This window comes from Ornithorhynchus anatinus, chromosome 5 (assembly GCF_004115215.2).
Source record: "Ornithorhynchus anatinus isolate Pmale09 chromosome 5, mOrnAna1.pri.v4, whole genome shotgun sequence".
Lineage (NCBI taxonomy): Eukaryota > Metazoa > Chordata > Mammalia > Monotremata > Ornithorhynchidae > Ornithorhynchus > Ornithorhynchus anatinus.
In genome coordinates this window covers 47,482,082-47,494,547 of record NC_041732.1, presented here as the reverse complement: position 1 = coordinate 47,494,547, position 12,466 = coordinate 47,482,082, and the positions used below count along the sequence as shown (strand labels likewise).

At 41.6% G+C, this 12,466-nt stretch overlaps 1 protein-coding gene across 3 annotated transcripts in view; it reads right to left on the bottom strand.

Annotated features, from left to right (window-relative positions):
• The window catches only part of GRAMD2A (GRAM domain containing 2A), a 156,656-nt gene that overhangs the window by 121,640 nt on the left and 22,550 nt on the right, over positions 1-12,466 (bottom strand). Inside the window, exon 1 of one of the 3 annotated variants that reach the window (XM_039912027.1) lies at positions 342-404. The exons of the other annotated variants lie outside the window; for them this stretch is intronic. The gene's annotated coding sequence lies outside the window, so the exon portion shown is untranslated. Of the gene's footprint in view, positions 1-341; positions 405-12,466 lie in introns of those variants that run through there. 3 annotated transcript variants of the gene reach the window in all.

The following is a 12,466-nucleotide window of genomic DNA, read 5'->3' as shown; positions in this document are numbered from 1 at the left end:
TAACAACTCTATTGTATTGTCCTTTCTAAAGAGTTTAATACAGTGCTTTGCACATAGTACATGCTCCATAAATGCCATTTACTGATTGATTGATTGATTGATTAACAAATATTCCACAGAATTGATCCTAGTTTCAATTTGTCCTTGAGGCTGGATAGGCCTTGCATACAATAAGCCAGAAACAGGTGGTGTATCTGGACTTATTCATTTCAGTTGTCACTGGAATCAGCAGCTGTTCAGAACAGCTGCACATTCGCACCATCTTTTTCGCTTCCCCTTCCGTGTCATTTCTGAAGGGAGGAGAAACTAAGGTCAGACCTAAAACTGACCATTTTACCCACCTCTTGCAAACATCACCATTTGCTTTTCCAATTAGTCTTTCAATCCCTCATGCAGATTCCAATCCAGGATAAAACTCACATTACATCTACAGTTGTTTCTGTGGGAAATAAAGGATAAAGAGGAAGGTGGCTCAAACCCAAATGAAATAATACATGACTTTTAGTGCATGAAATTCAAGAAGGTTGTGGGAGATGAAAACGGTTTCTTCAGGCTTTAGGAGACTAAAATTTGAAACGATCTCTTGTACTTCATTTCTTCTCTGGCATTTTTCTTGTCACCATTAATGGCAAGTTGCATTCCACAGGGAACAAATTTGCAACTAGAAAATCAGTTTCTAGTAAGCAAAACATTTTTAATTTTAAACAGTTCGTTTTGCCCCTCTAGACTGTAAGCTTGTTGTGGACAGGGGATGCATTTACCAACTCTGTTGTATCTATTAATCAATCAATGATATTTAGCGAATGCTTTTGCTGTGTGCACAGCAGTGAACTAAGCGCTGGGGTGAGTACAATACCACAGATGGTAGACAAGTTTCCTGCCCAGAGGAAGCTTACAGTTTAGAGGAGGAGCTTACAGTTTAGAGCTGCAAATGGATAAAACGCCCCCTCTCTCCATTTACACCAAACCACCACTCTCCCCACTTTCAAAGCATTATTAAGGCCCCATCTCTTCCAAGAGGCCTTCCCCAATTAAGCCCTCTTTTCCCCAGCTGGCTCTCCCTTCTGTATTATCTATGCACTTGGATCTGTGACCTTTGGACATTTCATATTCATCCCAAACCAACCCTACCCCACTTACGTAGAGATCTCGAAATTATACATTATAAATTATTTCTTTATATTATAGCCTGTCTCTCCCCTCTAGACTGCAAGCTCCTTAGGGAAAGGGGAGGTATCCACTAATCGTTCTCCTAATTGGTACCACTAATTGGTACTCTCCCAAGTGCTTAGTACAGTGCTCGGCACATAGTAAGAGCTCAATAAATACCCTTGACTGATTGATTGATCTTTACCCACACTTCACAATATACTGCACCCCGGCAGGTCTACTTCTTTGTTCCATTGTGTGACCATCTGGAACACAACTGGATGCGGATCATTCATATTGTAATCAATTCCTTCCTGCTGGTCTTGGTTCTGAAGACTCAGCACCAAAGTACTACTGGAGACTCCATCAAATAGTTGCAACAGGGTCCCTTTGTAAAACTAATGAAATATTAATAGGACTGTAAAGTGAGGATGAAATAACGGTTCTCCTTCTTCCTTAGATTGTTAGCCCCATTTGGGACAGGAACTGTTTCTGACAGACAGGTGGTGGAGCCAGAATTAGAACCCAGGTCCTTCTGACTCCCAGGCCCATGCTCTATCCACTAAGCCACACTAACCTAATTCTCTTGTCCAACCCAATTTCCTTGTATCCTTTAATACAAGGAAACATACATAGTGTGTTCACATAAATATATAATCCAGTTATAATTATAATATATAATATATGATCATCACATATATTATATTTTAGTGTATGAAATTCAAGAAGGTTGTGGGAGATGAAAGCAGTTTCTTCAAGCTTTATGAGACTAGAATTTGAAATGATCTCTTGTACTTCACTTTTTCTCTGGCATTGTTCTTGTCACCATTAATGGCAAGTTGCATTCCACAAGGAACAAATTTGCCACTAGAAAACCAGTTTGTGGGAACTCACCCAATATATTACATTTATAATATATAATATACAATCCAGTGCTTAGTACAGTGCCTGGCACATAGTAAGCTCTTAATGAATACCATTATTATTATTATTATGCAACTCCCACAATTATTATTATCATTATTTATAAAGCATTTATCACATATAGAGATCTTTCTGGCCACCAACCCCTTGCCCACATTCTCCCTCTGGCCTGAAACTCCCTCCCCTTCATAGCTGACAGACCACCACTCTCTTCAAAGCCCTACTAAAATAATTTCTCTTCCAAGAAGCCTACTTTAAGGAGGCCTCACTTCCCCTATTTGCCCTTCCTTCTGCATCACCTATGGACTTGGAGCTGTGACACTGAAGTACTTTGATATTCACCGCACACCCAGACTCACAGCACTTATGTACATATCCTTCTGAAATATTTTAATACTAATATTTTAATGTCTGTCTACCCCTCTTTGCTCCTTGTGGGCAGGCATTATTCTCCACCTAATCTATTTTATTATACTCTGCTAAGGGAAGCAATGTGGCCTAGTGGGAAGAGCATGGGTCTGGGAGTATGAAGGTCATGGGTTCTAATCCCAGCTCCACCACTTATCTGCTGTGTGGCCATGGGTAAGTTGTTTCACTTCTCTGTGCCTCAATTACCTCATCTGTGAAATGGGGATTAAGACTGTGAGCCTCATAAGGGACAGGGACTGGGTCCAACCTGATTTCCTTGTATTCATCCCAGCACTCAGTACACTGCCCGGCACTCAGTAAGCACTTAACAAATACATTAATAATAATTATTATTATTATTGGTTTATTATATATAATTTATAGATGAGTACATGACCTTGTCATCTTGCTTGAAACAGCATTCTTGGCAGACCTACTCTGTGGAATGATTACAGCAAGTCCTTGACTTAAGATGTTTCAAATTAGGATTAAACATTTCTAAATTTACACCCAGTTTCAGGTTTACAACACCTTGGTTTTGACTTTACAAACACTAGCCTCCTCTATCTCAGAGGTGGCAGGCCAAGGGAGTTTTGGAGAAACGATTTGAGTAGTGAGGTTAAGGGAAAGGAAAGGGGGAGAAAGTTTAAAGAGGGAGGTTGGGGGAGTAGGACAGGGTGGAGGCGGGGAGCAGAGGAGTTATCTTATGACAGTTGGAGTCGCCAGGGAGGCTCAACCCATCCATTTTACTTTTGATGACATAAAAGTCAGCTATCATATTATGGAATTCTCTGACTCAATGTAGATAGAGAAATGTAGCTTTATTACTCATCTACAACTGGGTGATTTACAATTCTGGGCCATTTTGTGGAGAAAAAAGTGGTATCTAATCTTGTTTCAGAAACCCATATCCCTTTTAGAACATTGTTTCTGTGAAAAGACTGGTTTCTACTTGCAGAGTTTCAGCTTAAGATGGAGTTTTCAGGAACTGATTGTACTCTAAATCTGAGGACTCCCTGTAATTCACAGCTACATTAGCGTAACTCTGTTTCTCTATTTTTCCATTTTGTTCTTGCCAAATCATGCTATAAAAGTTGAGTTCTGGGAGGAATACTTTAGTGTATGTTTACATAAATATATTAATATATGTTTATATATAGAGAGAGAGAGAGCATACATATATAGCATCTATATATAAGTCAAGAGTCAAGGTAAAAAGCAATAAATCATATTTATTGAGAACTTTGTGTGCAGAGTACTGTACTAAGATATAATATAATAGAGTTGGTGCTGATGACAAATAACAAATGTACTCTAGTTGAGTAATGAAGAATGTCAACTTCATTAATTTACCTCTATTTTGGTGGGGAGAGTTGGCTGCAGCTGAAAATAAAAGAATAATATTTTTTACAAACTTATTACCTGGCTTGCAAATAATAATTTTCATACACCATCATTTGCAAAGGACTATCAAGTTTCTCAGGCATGGCTTCTTATTCATAAATCCCTGTGGCTTGTTATTGGGTTGATTCCCAGAGTAATAATTTCGCTTCAGTTTAGGCAGTTGCAGGTTACTTCCCATTCAGACATCATAAAATAAAATATCCAAGGTTTGGTTGAGAGGATCCGGGTTTTAATATTCAACTATTTCCAGAAAGACTTCCAAGTTTCTCTAGTCTCAAGTTGTAGTGGCAAAGGCTGACTGCATGCTGACTTCCCTTCTCACCTACCCCGTTTCCTGGCTCCTGATCATAAAATAAAGGCTCAAAAGAGAACACAGAACCAGCGGCAAAACATTTGCAAATACTTCCCTACATTCATTCATTTCATTCCTTCATTCAATCGTATTTATTGAGTGCTTCCTGTGTGCAGGGCACTGTACTAAGCACTTGGGCGAGTATTATATAACAATAAACAGACTGTAAACTCGTAGTGGGCAGGGAACATTTCTGCCTACTCTGTTGTATTGTACTCTCCCAAGAGCTCTGCACTCAGTAAGTGCTCAATAAATACCACTGATTGAAAATACCATTGATCGTAAAGGAATACAAAGGACATTGAATTAATGTTCTCTGTTAACCAAGGTCACACACTCATCTCTCTTCAAAAAGTGAGTCACAGAATAGTTTTCTGAGGACAACAAAAAGGTCTAGTCCTCATTTGTTTCTTACCTAGACCTGCCTACTGTATTAACTAGACAGTTGCTGTCTCTATTCCTTATGCTTTGCAGGCTTATTTGGCCAGTTTCCGGTTATCCTGTCATTTACCTCACAGCTACATTTACTGTAGATCTGTACTTTAACATGTTGGACCTGGATATACCTGTCACTGATTTGTACATTCCAAGCGCTTAGTACAGTGCTCTGCACATAGTAAGCGCTCATTAAATACTTGTTTATTAATTACTATGTGCCAAGCACTATACTAAAAACTGGGGTAGATACATGATAAATCATACCCTATCCCAGCCCCTCCCACTGCCAAAACAAGAGGATGAACAGATATTGAATCTTCATTTTACATATGAGGAAACTGAGGCTCAGAGACATCCAAGTTCACACAGCTGGCAAGTGATGGAACTGGGATGAGAACACAAAGAAGCAAAACTGCTAATGTGCTCTGAAACAACAAAATTTTCAATATGAATCACACAGTGCTGTGGTCTGGGAATGGAAAGTCTTTGCAGTCACAAAGAAACGGTAATAGGTGAGTGTTCCATAAATAACTCTGATTTACAGCACTGATGAAACAAGTTTCGATTCCCACATTGCCTTTTCTGTATTACGGTGTGAGTGGTGTGGAGGTGTGTGGGGGAGGGAAAGTGGAGCGGGAGGCAATTTGAAGGAGGTTTTAGAAAATCAAAAGCCAATTGCTAGGATTTGTGATTTCAAATAATTATTCAAATCAGCTTTTTGTAATAGGAAAATCAAAAGGGCACAATGGAATAAAGAGAGAATGATCACAAAAGGAAAGCAAGTTTCAGAGCAAGTCAAGTGGGAAAGAAAACAACTTAAAGCATATGAAGTCAACATTTTAAATTGATCGGCTCTGATAAGCTATGGAGTGATTAGGATAGAAATAAGCAGTTTTGGATATCTGTTTTTTACCTAGAAAACAGTTCTTTCTAACCTACCTTCGCCACTCATATCACAGTCTACATAGATGGGTACTTTCTTGAGATCATATTCTAAATATGGAGCCCCCAGGGGCTTATTTAGAGCTTTGCCACCTACAGGCCCCCTCACCTTTACTGCCCTGCCTTAGCTTTTTAACTACAAAATTGTTACATGATTAAAAATAAACTTAATCCTATTACTCATTTATATTGAAATGCCACCCATTTATGCTGAAGGGATTGTCCTGGGGCTGAAACACTGAAAGCTGAGTTTTTTCCATGCAAAAATCCACTAGCCCAAGCTGACTGCTGAGAGCCATTGTTGAATGATGCTCACTCATCCAAAATAACTCCAAATGGATGGTGCAATCAAATTAATGATAATAATAATAAATAACATGATAATAGTATTTAAGTGCTTACTCTGAGTGAAAGCACAGTTCTTGAGGCTGGGGTACATACAAGATAATCAGGTTGGTCACAGGGGCTTAGAGTCTAAGTAAGTGGGAGAACAGTTGTGGCCTAGTGGATATACCCCGGGCCTAGGAGTCAGAAGGACATGGGTTCTAATTCCAGCTCCAGCACTAATCTGCTGGGTGACCTCAGGCAGGTCACTTCACTTCTCTGTGTCTCAATTACCTCATCTGTAAAACTGGGATTAAGACTGTGAGCCCCGTGTGGGACATGGACTCTGTTCCACCTGATTAGCTTGTATCTACCCCAGCGCTTAGAACAGTGCTTGACACATAGTAAGTATAATAATAATAGGTATTGAATCCCCATTTTACAGATGAGGATATTGAGGCACAGAGATGTTAAGTGACTTGCCCAAGGTCAGAGAGCAGGCAAGTGGAGTCAGGATTAGAACCCAAACCCTTAGAATTCCAGGCCTGTGCTCTTTCCACTAGGTCGGCCTGCTATGTTCAAACATATAGGGAAATCTCTCATGGAGACTTCGAGCAAGGAGAGGACTATTTTAGTCATCAAGGTGGTACTTGGTTCCTGAGAAAGAAAGGGAAGGGAAATGATAGTGGTTTAAGAAACTCTGCCCAGCCTATCAGCAGATAAGAGTTCCCATCATCTGATATTCAATTAATCGATCGATAGTATTCATTGAGTGCTTTTTACGGTATTTGTTAGGCACTTTCTATATGTCAAGCACTGTTCTAAGCACTGGGGTAGGTACAAGTTAATTAGTTCAGACACAGTCCTTCTCCCTCATGGGATTCACAGTCTTAAGTAGGAGGGAGAACAGGTATGTAATCTCTATTTCACAGTTGAGGAACTGAGGCACAGAGAAGTTAAGTGACTTGCCCAAGGTCACACAGCAAGCAATTGGCAGAGACAGGATTAGAACTTAGGTCCTCTGATTCCCAGGCCTGTGCTCTTTCCTCTAGGCCAGCTGCCTCTCTACTTTGTGAAAAGCATTGTACTAAGCACTTGGGAGAGTACAATATAAGAGAATCATTAGACACATTTCAATCTGGAGGGGGAGACAGACATTAATATAAATAAATTACAGGTTTGTACAAAAGTGCTGTGGGGCTGAGGGAGGGTGTGACTATCAAATGCTTAAAGTGTACACATCTAAGTGCAGAGGAGATGCAAAAGGGAAAAGGGAGTAGGGGAAATGAAGGATCTTGGAGGAGATGTGATTTTAATAAGTTTTGAAGATGGGGTGAGTGGTGGTATTTTATACATGAAAGGGGAGGGCGTTCCAGGCCAGAGAGAGATGAGGGTCAATGGCAAGATAGAGGAGCTCTCCCCATTTGCTTGTATCTCCCCAGCATTTGGTACAGTGCCTGGCACATAGTAAGTGCATAACAAATACCATAATTATTATTATTATCTAGGTATAGTGAATAAGTTGGTGTTAAAGGAACAAAGTGTGCAGATTGGGTTGTAGTAGGAAATCAATCTCCATGATGCTTAATTTCATTCTGGCTTGGAGTCAGCTACAAAATCATTAGGTGTGCATTTCTCTAGTCAGTCAATCAGATTTATTGAGTGCATACTGTTTGCAGAACACTGTAGTAAGAGTTTGGGGAGTACAGTATAAAGATACACTCCCTGCCCACATCTAGAACATCCTAGGTCATTATTATTATTATTACCACTACTACTTATAATAATAATGATTGTGGTATTAAGGACTTACTACGTACCAACTGTATTAAGCTCTGGGCTAGATTCAAGATAATTAGGCTGGACTATAACTGGATTTGAGTTTGACCTGAAATTCCCTAGACTGATATGAGGCGGCCGTATTGTGGAGGTGCCCTGGGCAGCCTTGACTGAAGACATGTTACGATCTCTAATTTCCCCCGAGGTGGCGGGTAAGCAGGGAAGGTAGATGTGTCTCGTGTCTCGGGCCAACTGCTTGCAGCCTGAGTTTTCCCTCGACCCACTTCTTTTTTTCTTTTTTTTCAACTGTGCTCTCATCCCGTCCACCACAAATTTGCCTCTTGAAGACAGAGGCTAACCGAGACCCCGTCACCGGGGTCACCTGGCAACAGAAACTCACAGGGCGATTGTGAGGCTGTCCAATAAGGGAGAGGATTCTGCTCCTGGCAGAGGAGTGACTCTAGGGGTGCACACGCTCCTCTGAGGTTCATTAAATGGCCCAGGAAGCAATCCCAATACAACCTCTCTCCGGAAATCAAACAGGGCAATTTGGTAACAAACCCGGACCTTAATGAAATCCAAACAACAGCTGCCAATTTAACAGGTGGCAGACTTATAAATCTAGAGGGACACCGGTCCCATTGGTCTCCAAGCCTTCTGACAGCAGTCACTGCAGAAGCTCTTCTGTCTCCAACTGTTTCCCACCCACAAACTGCAAAATATGTCTGAGACCTGAGGGTTTCACGTGCTGTATTTTAAAGACATTCTCTTCCTTTCGGTGGAAGATGCTTAAAGAAATGGAGTACTTACAATTGTGCTGTTGTTCACTCTGCAAACCAGACTCAGAGTCTTTAAATTGTAAGGGCTCTCAAAAGTACAATAAGTTGTTATTCCTAGAATATCTTGTGTACTGCAGCAAACTCCCAATTCTCAACCCACTGCAATTCAGCTGTTCATTCAATCTGTCACTCAATCAATTGTATCTGTTGAATGCATACAGTGTACAGTGAAGTACAGTGGTCTAGTGGATAGAGCACGAGCCTGGGAGTCAGAAGGACCTGGGTTCTACCACTTGTCTACCACTTGTCTACCACTTGACCTTGGGCAAGTCACTTGATTTCTCTGTGCCTCAGTTCCCTCATCTGTAAAATGGGGACTAAAACTGTGTGGGACAGGGACTGTGTCCAACTCAATTATCTTGTATCTACCCCAGTGTTTAGAACAGTGCCTGACAGTAAGCGCTTAACAAATACCATTATTATTAAGCACTTGCAAGAGTACATCAGAATTGGTACATATGTTCCCTGCCCACAATGAGCTTACAGTCTTATTATGGCTTACAGTCCCTGTCTTGTATTTCCAAAGCACCCATCCAAAGATATCTCATAAATCATCTTAGCATCCCTCTGAGGTTGATAGGTGGCAAAAAAGGAAACAGTTTGTCCTCATTTTAAACAGGGCAAAACCTAAGCATAGAGAAGGAAAATGAACAATAAAATTGAGGGAAATCTTGGAGAAGACTGTTTTTTGCAGAACACCATTCTCTATGGCACCTATGTCTCACATATTAGGCTTATCCCAACTAACCAGTCAAGATGATTTGACTGGTCAGTCTTATCGAAACTGAAGGCCATCACCAAAATCAAAGAGAAACATATGGGTGAGGCCAAAAATTCACACAGCTGAAAATAAAAGAAGTTTTATTTTGCTTTGCCTCTGGGAACATCCTGTTCTTCTAGTTTCTTTTTCTTTCTTTTTTTTTTTTTTAGAAAAAAGACTCAGGTTCAGTCCTTAGATGACATTCTGCTCTCCACAGCCCAAAATACAAGAGCCAGTACCTCAGAAGGATTAACCAGAGTCCTTGTGCCTATTCCTAAATCCAGGCTGGAGAAATTCTGGTCACTCTCTTGACCTCCAAACTTTTCGTCATGGCTCACATGGCCCAAATGGGGAGTCTAATCCTTATACCAAAGGTGCCCGGCTCCACAGCCCAAGGAGTCTGGCCAGAATTGCTAGGCAATTCTCCAAATCGATATCCTCGACACCACCCTCTCCACTGAGCTCAACTCGCTTGCTCTCCCTATCGCTTTGCTGATATTGTACCACTAACCCACAGCCCTGGATCCCTTCCACAGTCCGCTTCCTTTGCTCCTGTGCCCAAGTAGCAGAGCACTGCTGGCAGAAACCCGGATATCAGGCTGAATTCACCCAGTTCAAGTTCAGCCCTATCTGCTTTAACTCTGCCCTCTCCTCTTCCTGGCAACCTTATTGTTCACTGTCCTCACCAACTTCTTCAAACTTTGAACTCACTCCTCAAACCCCTGTCTCCCTCCAACCCCCATATCTTGCCCCTAATGACCTGGCCACCTAGCTTATTGAGAAAATTAAAACCATCAGGCGTGATCTACCTAAAATCTTGCCTGCTTCTCTCCAGTTCCTCCCTTGTCTTGCCCTTTCTTCAACTCTCCCATCTTTCCCAGCAGTATCTCAATAGATATCCTAACCCCTCTCAAAATCCATCCTCTCCACTTGCACTTCTGATTCCATCTCTTCATTCTTATTAAAGTCATTGCCCCTTCCCATCTTCCCTCCCCGACTGCTATCTTCACTGTTCACTCTCCAATCGCTTATTCCCCAGTACTTTCAAAGATGCTTATGTCTCCCCTATCCTAAAAAAATCCTCCCATTACCTTACAGCTTCCTCTAGTTTTTGCCTCATCTCCTTTCTACTATTCCTCTCCAAACTCCTTGAGCAAGTTGCCTATACCTGCTGTCTCCAGTTCCCTGTCTAGAATTCTCTCCATGACCTCTTCCAATCTGGCTTCCACCCCCTTCTATCCACAGACATTGACCCCTCAGAGGTCACTAATGATCTCCTTCTTACCAAATTCAACAGCATCTACTCCATCTTAATCCTCCTTGACCTCTCACCTGCCTTCAACACTGTCAACCATCCCCTTCTCCTGGAAACATTATCCAACCTTAGCTTGACTGGCACTGACTGTCCTTTCTGGTTCTCTTCCTATCTCTCTGGACACTTATTCTCAGTCTCTTTCACGGGCTCCTCCTCTGCCTCCCACCCTCTAACTGTGGGAGTCCCTCAAGCTTCAAATACCATCCCTGTGCAAATGATTCCCAAATCTACATCTTCGACCTGATCTCTCTCCTCTGCGGTTTTGCATTTTATCCTACCTTCAGGACATCCCTACTTGGATGTCCTACCAAAACCTCCAACTAAACATGTCCAAAATAGAACTCCTCATCTTCCTACCCCAACGCTTTCCTCCCCCTGATTTTCCCATCACGTGGGCAGCTATCTTCCCTGTCTCATAAGCCCTGACCTTGGCTTTATCTTCAACTCATCTCTCTCACTCAACCCACATATTCAATCTGTCACCAAATCCTGTTGGTTCAACCTCCACAACATCACTAAAGTCTGCCCTTTCCTTTCCATCCAAACTGCTAAAGCACTTATCCTATCCTGACTTGATTACTGCATCAGCCTCCTTGCTGACCTCCCTGCCCTCCTGTTTCAACCCATTCCAGTCCAAACTTAATTTTGCTTCCCGGATCATATTTCTACAAAAACATTCAGTCCATGTTAACCTGCTCCTCAAGAACCCTCAGTGGTTGCCTATCCACCTCTGCATAAGCAGAAACTCCTTACCATAGGTTTTAAAGTACTCAAATCCACTTGTTTCCTTCTACCTTACCTCCCTGACTTCCTACTACAATTCAGCCTGCACACTTGGCTCCTCTAATGCCAACCTTTTCACTATACTTTGATCTCATCTATCTCACTGCTGGCTTCTTGCCCGCGTCCTGTCTTTGGCCTGGAATGCCCTCCCTCTTCATATCCTACTGACCATCACTCTCCCCACTTTCAAAGCCTTATTAACAGCCCATCTCCTCCAAGAGACCTTCCCTAAGCCCTCATTTCATTTTCTCAGACTCTCTTCTGCATCTCCTTTGCACTCTTAATTCACCCCTTCCTCAGCCCCACAACACTTCTGTACATACCCATAATTTATGTTAATGTCTTTTGTTTCCCTCCAGACTGTAAATCTACCAACTCTGTTATATAGTACTCTCCCAAATTCTTATTACAGTGCTCTGCACACAGTAAGCACTCAATAAAAATTATTGATTGATTGACTGATTGATTACTGTGTCTAAAACAGAACTTCTTATCTTCTCACCCAAACGCTGACTTTCCCATCACTTTAGACAGCACGACCATCCTTCCTGACTCACAAGCCTGGAAACTTGGCATTATCCTTGACTCCTCTCTCTCATTCAACCGACATTCTTCAGTCCATCACAAAATCTTCTCAATTTGACCTTTGCAACATCACTAAAATCCACCCTTTCCTCTCCATCCAAATTGCTACCAAGTTAATCCAATCACTTAACCTATCCCACTTTAATTACTGTATCCATCTTGTAGTCTCCCGTCTCTCCCCACTCCAGTCCATACTTCACTATGCCGCCCAGATCACTTTTCTACAAAAACGTTTGCCCTCTCCTCAATAACCTCCAGGGGTTGCCCATCCACTTCTACATCTAACAAAAACTCCTCACCATTGGCTTGAAAGCTCTCAATCACCTTGCCCCCTCCTACCTCACTTTACTACTCTTCTACTACAACCCAGCCTCTGCACTTCACTCCTCTAATGCTAACCTTCTAACATAATAATAATAATAATAATAATGGTATTTGTTAAGGGCTTATTATATGCCAAGCAC